The sequence below is a fragment of the Maniola jurtina genome, chromosome 23 (genome assembly GCF_905333055.1).
Source record: "Maniola jurtina chromosome 23, ilManJurt1.1, whole genome shotgun sequence".
Taxonomy (NCBI): Eukaryota; Metazoa; Arthropoda; class Insecta; order Lepidoptera; family Nymphalidae; genus Maniola; species Maniola jurtina.
Window position 1 is genome coordinate 2538997 of NC_060051.1, and position 10431 is coordinate 2549427.

Sequence of the window (10431 nt, forward strand, 5' to 3'; positions counted from 1 at the left end):
GGAGATTAAATTTTTAAAGATGTTGAAATATCCTTGAAATACTTGAAAACGCAGTATGTTTTAATAGGGGTGGCTCTTTCAAAATCAATGGTTTTAATGCTATACACACATTTTTAACAGTTAAAAATGACGCTTAATAAATACTCAACGTAAAAACGTAATTTTTTAAAATCAGTTAAAATACCTACAATCCAATACAAAAAAGTAATAATAATAAGAAACAATCCTACCGTGATGTACCACCCTCGATTTAAGAAGGGGCTTTTTTAGGGGATGCTACCCTAAGCAGGCACCACTCAAGGTAGACCCCTGGCTCCCTTCTTATTTATCTTATACATCGCTAACTATAAGGTAATTTGTGAGAAGGGTAGGTCAGATTTAAATTGACGCCTTGGAGGGTGAAAAGAAGAAATAAATGTGCATCCCCTGTTTTAAATTGCTAAGATGAGGGTGGTCCGCTTTCCGCTTTCTACGCTTTTAATGTACTTTCGATTTGATTAATGTCAGAAGATTCTCTTTCCTTTTGTTTTCCTTTTTGTTTTGTTTTTCTATCTTATTGTAGGTATGTTAAAAAATATAATCTACCTATATTTTTTAAGTTAAGTAAGTTGATTGAAGGTATTAAATCTTTCAAAATCTTTCTATGGTTTTATTTTTCGCCTATTCCTTTTACACATTCATACAATTTATAGATGTCCTATGTACCTATATCTACTTAAAAACCTAGCAAAATAATCATTTTGCATTTTAAAAACTTTTAAGTCAAACATAAAATAAACTATAAATGTTTTTCAAAAATTGATAACCTGATCGAAGTGATGTCTCATAATATCACGCATCATTTAATAACATCACTATTTAAAGACATAATTTTAAAGATTACAAATACATAATTAAAAAACTCATCAAAAAGTAATTAAAGCCTATAAAGCAAATTCACCAAAACTTAGAAAATCCATTATTAATTTCGATCCCCAAAAACACCCTCGCACCCCAAAATGTACGCCATTTTATATAAAACCCCTCCTTTCTAAAAATGCACTTAGAAATTTAAAGATATAATTAAGGGGGTGGCGCACCCTTGGGGAAATTCGCCTTCTTTCGACATTTTAAAGGCCCCCTTTTCTTAGCCCTTGCATCAAATAAATGTTTTGTTGTATTGCTTTTCTGGAAATGGCATGCAAAATTTTATAAAAATTTAAATGGAAGCATCTTTTGATAGCCTTTTAATTCGTCCAAACCTGTGTTGCATCAAATAGAAGCCTCTTTTTAACCCCCGACCCAAAAAGAGGGGTGTTATAAGTTTGACGTGTGTATGTGTGTATCTGTCTGTGGCATCGCAGCTCCTAAACTAATGAACTGATTTTAATTTAGTTTTTTTTTTGTTTGTTCGAGAGTGTTTTTAGCTATAAGCTTTACAATCAGGTCAACTTGAATATGTACCTATATCAAATAAAATAATTTAATGTTTTCAATCGTTAAGTTTTACTTAAGCTAATAAATTAATTGTTTGCTCATAATAATCTTTTATTTTATTTCACGAATGAATTCTACGATTTTTACTAAGTTTGGATAATACATAATTTTTTGGTATTGAAAATAATTCCTATGCATCTAAAGCCTAAAAGGTTTTAGTTAGAAATTTTTGTTCGCTCGCACCAAAGCTCGTTTCTAAACATGGCTCTTCCATTATAATATACTGGCCACTATATCAATGTAATCGTTAACCTTAGATCGTTTAAGCGTATATAGCTTATAATTACCAAATGAATATAGCTCCCGAACTGTTATTGTACTTCAGAGGAGCATCAACATATAATATTCTTAATATTTATATTTTTAGTACATACTCTACCACTCTCAATATTTTACTTAATTTATTCTAACACATTTTTTTGAAGTACTTAAATACTACCCCTCATCTTAACCCATCGCCGATCCACTACTGAGTACAATAGAGTGAGAAGGGTTTAGGTCATAGTCAACCGAGCTAACGTGCAGACTGGCAGACTTCACACACCTTTGAAAATATTATGGTGAACTTTTAGGCATGCGAGTTTCCTCATGATGTTTTCTTTCACCGTTAAAGCAAGTGATATTTTTAAATTCCGAAAAGTTGAGTTGAGTTGAGCACCCCTGCTACGTAACTACCCATGTTTTAAATAAGTTAAATTAATAATGTATTGAACAAAAATTTAGAAAGGAAAAGTTTCCTGCGACTGATAAAAAAAAAGATGGGATTAAAGGATGTTGGTTCAAAAAGCCAAATCAAAACAAACGAGGTCACGATAACAAAAAATCACAAACACGACAAAATGAAGCGTAAAAAATTCAAACGAAATGCCCCGTATCGAGAGAGAAGAAATAAAAACTTCCATTAAAACGGGAACAAACACAACATTTGTCCTTTAAAATTGGCGGGTGGATTTCCCACGTCACCGGCGAGGGACGTGTCAGCAGAAAAAACGGTTAAAAAGGCGGGAAAAATAAGGAAAAAGCGAAGAGACCCCGGCTATTATCCATGTTAATTCCCAGGATAATTTAATTCACGCCTAATTCTATTTGCCGAGGAAAAACGGGGAGGTGATAATTGTAGGACAGTTTTTTTGCGACACGGACGCTGGGGTATGGAGATTTTTTCTCCCTGATCCCTTCCTTATTCAGCGTGGGAAATGGGCTTGTTAGACCTAAAGTATAAGGTAATGATTATAGACTTACTAGCCGATGCCCGCGACTTCACCCGCGTGGATTTAGGTTTTTTGAAATCCCGTGGGAACTCTTTGATTTTCTGTGATAAAAGTAGCCTATGTGCTAATCCAGGACTTGTAGTTTTTACCTGAAGGAGTAACAAACCTACACACCCACACACACATATACACACACATACACAGTACACACACACACACACAAACTTGCACCTTTATAATATTAGAGTGATAGTGTGATTTCGTTGACGTCCGTTGGTTTGACGACATAGTAATGTATGGATCCATCGTGACCACAATTTATCCAAATGCCTGATAATAAATCGCTATATTATTTTGACGATTCAAAAGCCCTCAAAAATATTCTTTTCTATTCTTTATTATTGTACTAGCCTCGACTGCCTCGATTGCATCCACGTCGATTTGTTTTTGATTATTTTGATTGATTTGATTGATTGGTTTTTGAAAAATCCCATGGGGACTCTTGGATTTGCCGCAGCCTATATCCGTCTCTGGGATGCTATCTACGTAGCCCTGAAAAGGGTGATTAGTACTATCCTCAACTGATTATCTTCTCAGACCTGGGCGCGTTTGGAACCTAAATAGCTTTAGTTTTAAGTTTACGTAATTAATTATCACACAGTATCATCTTACGATTCTTACAATTCTGACCATCAAAAGGAGTATCTACTTTGAATAAATGATTTTTTTGAGTTCATTACCTGCAATATTCTTCATCGTCATCATCATCAATTCATCGCCGGTCCAACTCAACGAATGAGAAGTGTAGATCAACTCTCAATTAATATTCTTATTTTTTACGTTGTAAAAATACTTGCTGGAAGTAATATTGAGCCAATAAAACTTTCACGAGTTAAGTAATGCTTTTGACCACATAGGTCACCACCAAAGGTAAATTCAAAACTGACCACGCAATTTGATAGACCGTTAGAAAGAAACATTTTTAATAATATCCGAAACTTATAACCCTTTTGGTTTAATACCGGTTTTGGACAAAACGCGCGAAAGTGACCGGTGTCCCCCAGGGGTCAGTTTTGGAGCCGTATTGTCTATTTTTTGAATAGGACCGACCGGTCAATCTGGTTTTACTGACCCTTTCTTACCTTTTTAATCTTTTGTACGGATTTTAATGCAGCTGCTACTTTTAACTGGTTTAGTGACAAAACAATTATGCTCACTCACGTTCTAACTGTACCTATTGTTATTATACGTAAGCTCACCTATTTCCTGTATTAATTACTTTTCTCTGTCTATTTGGTGTCAGCCCTGTCTAATGCTGTTGGTAGACATCAGGCGAGTGGAAAGTCAGACCAAATCGTGCAGACTGTCTAGGTAAAGCCGAGTATCTAGACTTGTATTTATAAACAGTTACTCAAAATCAATGGTCACAGGTAAAGACCTGGAGAGTGCATTGGCTTCTTATCACGGAAAATCCCGGAAAATCAAAGAGTTCCAACGAGGTTTTGAAAAACCTAAATCCGCGCGGCCGAAGTAGCGGCCATCAGCTAGTAAATATAAATAAAAAGAGCAATTTCAAAGCAACATGATAAGTGACGTAGTATTTAGTGCATTAAAAAGCCATGGAAGCGGTGTGTAATTTGAAAAAGGCCATTCTAAACAATTTACAAGACACGCCCTCCGCTCGGGCTGTCATGTCATTACCATGGTAAACGATACGGGTTTGCGTATTTTAAATAACAGGACTTCAATGAAAAATATCATAAGAAAATTTCCTTCTTTTCCCTCGTTGGGTCGTATTCACCACACGCCCACACAAACAAACACAAGTACTTGATGTAAACTTTGTACTCCTACCTTCTGCAATACAGGTATTTCCTAGTGCAGAAGGTAGGAATCTCAATCTTGATATGTAACCCATGTATAAGTATCAAATAAAATTATTATTATTATTGTGTAAGGTACTTAAGTCTGTTAATCCGTACTGGGCCAGTGTGGCAGACTGTGGCCTAAGGCCTTCTCATTCTGAGACGAGACCCGTGCTCAGTAGTGGGCGAAAGTTTGTATGAGTGTGTGTGTATGTTTGTTACTGGCTGGATTTGGCTGAAATTTGGAATGAAGATAGATAATATCCTGGATTAGCACGTAGGCTACTTTTTGTCCCGGAAAATCAAAGAGTTTCCACGGGATTTCTAAAAACCTAAATCCACGCGGGCGAAGTCCCGGGCATCGGCTAGTTTATCATAATAACTATACCTAGTACCTACCCCCGAACATAGAATAATAATAAAATAACCACCCGCGAATGATTTCCATGACTTCATCCGCGTGGATTTAGGTTTTTGATAAAACTGTAGGAACTCTTTGATTTTCGGAAATAAAAAGCAAAAAATAACCTACGCCGGTCTCTGGTACCAAATAAACCAGAAATAAAACATAGCAATGGTTAATAAACCAAGTAAAAATAATTTCATACTAAAATTCAAATAATAGGTACCTACTTATCTGATGGTACCAGGTTACCATGAATCGAGTTTGTATAAGGAATCGTTAAAAACCGACATCTTTCGATTGAATTTTATCGATATTTCGCGTGCTTCATTTCTTATATTTTATGTAACAAGGACAAATATTGTTTAAGGATTTATGTATACCTATAGTAAGTACCTACCTAATGCAAGACATTTATTAAATGGTCTTATTCCCTATTTCTTAAAAAGATACTTTATTAGGGTCCATCAACCTGGAGACCACCATTGCTGCATCATTCGTCAAATTCTTGAAAAGCCGTCAACGCATTGGCGATTTCTCTGATTCTGCAACATCATACTTCATACTATACTACAAGTTAATTGTGTGTATGTATGTTTGTTACTCTTTCACACAAAAACTACTGAACGGATTTGGCTGGGAGATAGATAATATATCCTAGATTAGCACATAGGCTACCTTTTATCCTGGAAAATCAAAGAGTTCCCACGGGATTTTGGAAAACCTAAATCCGCGCGGACGAAGTCGCGGGCATCAGCTATTACAAAATAAATGTTTATGGGCTGCGGTAATCACTGACTTCTACTGTATGCTCGATTTTTTATTTAAAAAAAAAATTAAAGAAATATGTCTACCTATCCTTATTAACAAAGAACCAATGAACCGTTTCCGAACGACTATCAATAGACAATTTAGTTTTTTTTTCAACCCTTTCGCGCCACATGTCCTTTAGTTTACAACCAAAATTTATAAACGTGACTGCGAATAAAAAACAAATAATACCTTTAGACCGATGTCCATATGTCCTGCTCTTTTGTTTGGTTTTTAATAATAAACGATAGACACAGTTGAATGCAATTTAGCTACTATGGTCAGTTTAGGGTGACCATGTTCTGTTCATGGTCTGTTGCAGAACCGACAGCCGATGGCACTGACGTGTTCTGGAGTGGAGACCACGTACCGGTATTGTAGCGTATCGGATGATATCCAGCCCGCTGGACCGATGACCTGAAGAAGGTGGAGCGGAGCGGGTGGATGAGGAAGGCGGAGGACCGTGTTTGGTGGCGCGCTCTTGGAAATGGCCTATATCCAGCAGTGGACGCATACAGGCTGATGGATTGGAAAGGATTGGATGAGGCACTACAGTTATCATTTTCTATTGGAAGAGGTGATTTAACCATGGTGATTTCTCATGGTGGTGCTTTTTGATTATTCTATCGATCTGTAAACTATCGAGAAGTTACTTCAACGTTTTGAAAATTTTACGGGTTTTTTGACTAACTATAACTTATCGACATTTTTGTAATTTTCAACCGAAAATATTTTCCTGTAAGTAAATCCAAAAAAAAAAAAAAAAACCCATATCCCAATAAATATCTACGCAATAGATAAAAGACTAAACTTACTCCCAACGTAAACTGATTATTATCAACGTAAGTACTTACCTACGGCTAAGATATTGGGTCTATAAACGTAAGTTTTTTTTTTCATATATAAAAGGAAAAGGTGACTGACTGACTGATATATGAAAGCACAGTTCAAACCACTGAACGTATCTAGCTGTTTGGCATATAATATGTACGAGTAGATAGCTAATAACGCTAAGAAAGGAGTTTTGAAACTTGAAGCCTTTAGGGAGTAAAATAATGGTATAAAAGTATGAATTTCTCTCATTTTTAAGTTATATTTATGAAACCTAGTATTTAGGCTTTTGATTAAAAATGAAGAATGATTCAAATTTTAAATTTAATTTATCTTTCATTTCAGAGACATCCGGAAGTCCGACAATACGCTCGTAACATGGTGTCCGCGTTAGACCAAACCGGTTGCGACCGGAACAGGGTCCGGTTTTGGCCAGTTGGGCATTGTTGACCCTTTCTTACGCTATTGTTGGTGTTGGGGTCGAAAGGTCCTTGAGCAGATGTCCGTACCGTAAGCTGGCGGGTTAAAAAGTATCAATATATCGGCACGATTTGTTAAGAGGGGTATCTTCGTACTGCGCTCCAAACAAAATATAAATCAATACTATCCATACTAATATTATAAATGCGAAACTGTGACTGTCTGCCTGTTTGTCTGTCTGTCTGCTAGCTTTTCACGGCCTAATAGTTTAACCGATTCTGACGAAATTTGGTACCAGGTTGGTTTATATCCCGGGAACGGACATAGGCTACTTTTTATCCCTGAAAAACAAAGAGTTCCCACGGGATACTTAAAGGTCCGTCCGTTTAACCGATTTACACATATGAAATTTGGTACAGAGGTAGCTTACATCCCGAAAATTGATAGAGGCAACTTTTTATCTCAGAAACACAAAGAGGTTTCCATGGTATTTCAGTGTTACATTCATATTTATAAAAATTAAAAATACTTACTTACTTTGATCAAACCATTTACTTGTAGAACCAAAGCCAATAAAGCCAGTATGGAAAGAATCTCACAAGCAACCTTTGAAAGTAAACTTAACACTAACTTAACTAACTTAACACTACTAATTATCAAGCAGTGATAGCACTTGCCACAAGTTGTAAATAGTGTGGAAAGTTACAAGGAAAGTGATAAAAATGCGTGGTGACTCATGAGGCTCGTGGTGGCATGTGACGCGAGTGTGTGGTATAGTGCAGAACAATTCGCGACTACGCCGGCGAGCTATTGCCGCCTTCCCCAGATATGCGACACAGGCGCTGTGGAAATTGGACTCTATTCATTATTTTTTGCTATTTCTTTATAACACACACACACAACAGAGCTCGAAGTGGCGTTTTGTCAATAGCTGAGACATTATGAAGTCCAACTACAGGACTACGACAAGTGAACGACCAGACTACGATAAGGTAACGACAAGACAATGACAAGACTACGATAAGACTACAACAAGGCAACGACAAAGCAACGACAAGGCAACGACAAGGCAACGACAAGGCAACGACAAGGCAACGACAAGGCAACGACAAGACTATGACAAGACTACAACAAGACAACGACAAGGCAACGACAAGGCTACGGCAAGGCAACGACAAGGGCACGATAAGACTACGACATAGCTCTGACAAGACAACGACAAGACAATGACAAGGCAACGACAAGACTACGATAAAGCTACGACAAGACATGGACAATTTTTTATTACGATTTTTTGCATTGATATGCTTAAACCAGTGACATAGGCTAATTGAGAATAATCCCGCAAAATAGAGTTTCCAAGGGATTTTTAAAAACGTAAATCCACGCGAATGAGGTCGCGGTATCTTCTAGGACCTAGGTACTTACTAATATGTATTCTGAGCTTCTAGTCGACAATTATAATCATAAAAGCGAGTCATTTTCGCCTGTAGCTGTGCCCGGCAGTTCTAATGTAAGATTTACACCGGTTATCCGGGAAGGAATAGTTAGCTCGCGAAGGAAATCCGCGCGCCGACACACTAAAAATTTGCCTTACAAATTGTTTGCAAAACAACCGGAATATTTGGGAAAGCACACATTTACATTTTGCTCACTTGTTTTACCCTAGGTGTATGAATTGCTTTAATTGGTCGTTAACATCGATTTTTCTAGAAGTCACATCAAGCAGTTTGTTTACATAGTATTTTTATGTTGTGTGTATTCTATTATATTTTAAAATACATAGTATCAAGGGCCAATAGAATACCAATTTCCAAATACTAATAATAATTGTGAGTACCAATACGATAAGGACCTAGCAATCTGTTTAAGGTTAATATTATTAACAATCGGAAGTCGATAAACGTGCAATCCCTTTGAAAAATTAAAAGTATAGGTAGGTACGAAAATTTCAAATCCCTCTCATGATCAATACAGTAGTCAGTATTTGCCAGTAGATACTAATAACTTTAATTTACAAGTGTAAATTAAAAATTTATAACACCACCGACAAGTGAAGGTTAATAACTAGAAAAGAGCTGATAACTTTCAAACGTCTGAACCGATTCTTTTGGATTATAGCTAAGAACACTCTCAATCAAGTGCACCTTCCAAACAAAATAAACAAAATTAAAATCGGTTCATTAGTTTAGGAGCTACGATGCCACAGACAGATACACAGATACACACGTCAAACTTTATAACACCCCTCTTTTTGGGTCGGGGGTTAAAAAGCCGAATTAGCTGACCACCAGCTACAGAGTGAACTACCGCATGTGACTAAACCCACAAGGCAGTTAAATCTCAATTCTAATGCCGTATCGATTTGATAAATCGATTCCTACAAATCGGTATCACAAAGGAATAATCACAACAGCAATAAAAAATGCACCATAAACAGCAGGTGGGCGTGAACCGTCAATACTTGGCATACCCGTGACACATGGTGGTCAAAGATTATAATATTCATGTAGAACCTACACCCAATACACACACTAGCTTCTCCTTTCAGCAAAAGGTTGCCTGGTAGATATTGCTCTAAGCAATAACAATTGTGCCTGCGCCTTTGTACACAATTGTTTTTTTCTGTTTTTATCCTTCTGTGTTGTTCCTTTAGGTACATGTTTTTGTATGCATTAGAGACTTCTATCTATCTATCTATCTAATTTAAACGTGATTGTATTGCCTACAACATTTTTAAATACCCTTAATTCAGCGGGATAAAGAAGCCAGGGGGCACATTGCTCTATCACAGTTGTTGGTATGATATTTTTGTTATGTACCTACCTACTACTAATGTGTATGTTTGAATGTGCAGCGCCCACACAAGTCGACAATACTTAAGGGTGTTAAGAACCTATGTAAATACCTATAATAAATAATTATATTGATAAAATAAATAATCTAAATTAATAAAAGCAAAAGTGACTGACTGACTGATCTGTCATCGCACAGATCAAACTAGCGGATGGATCGGGCTGAAATTTGGCACGCAGACGACTAGGACGCAGGCATCCACTAAGAAAGGATTTTTGAAAATTCACCCCCTATGGGGGTTCCACGCAGACAAAGTTGCGAGCATAAACTAGTTATGTAGTGTTTTTACAATAGGTAGATAGGTACTCGTACATCCACACACGTACATTTCAACATTTTAATGCTCTATGACCAATGTGACGAAGTGTCAAAATCTAAGTTATCGGAAGCAACTTATTGAAATTTAAAGAGCTTCCTTTATTTCAAGAAAAAATATGCCTTTTCACCCCTTTTCAAACCTAAACTCTTAACATTAAAAGAAAAAAAAATAGAAATCTATTGTTGTTTCAAACAAATGGTGTGACATACTGTTTAAGTCATTGGTTTATTATGGACTCTA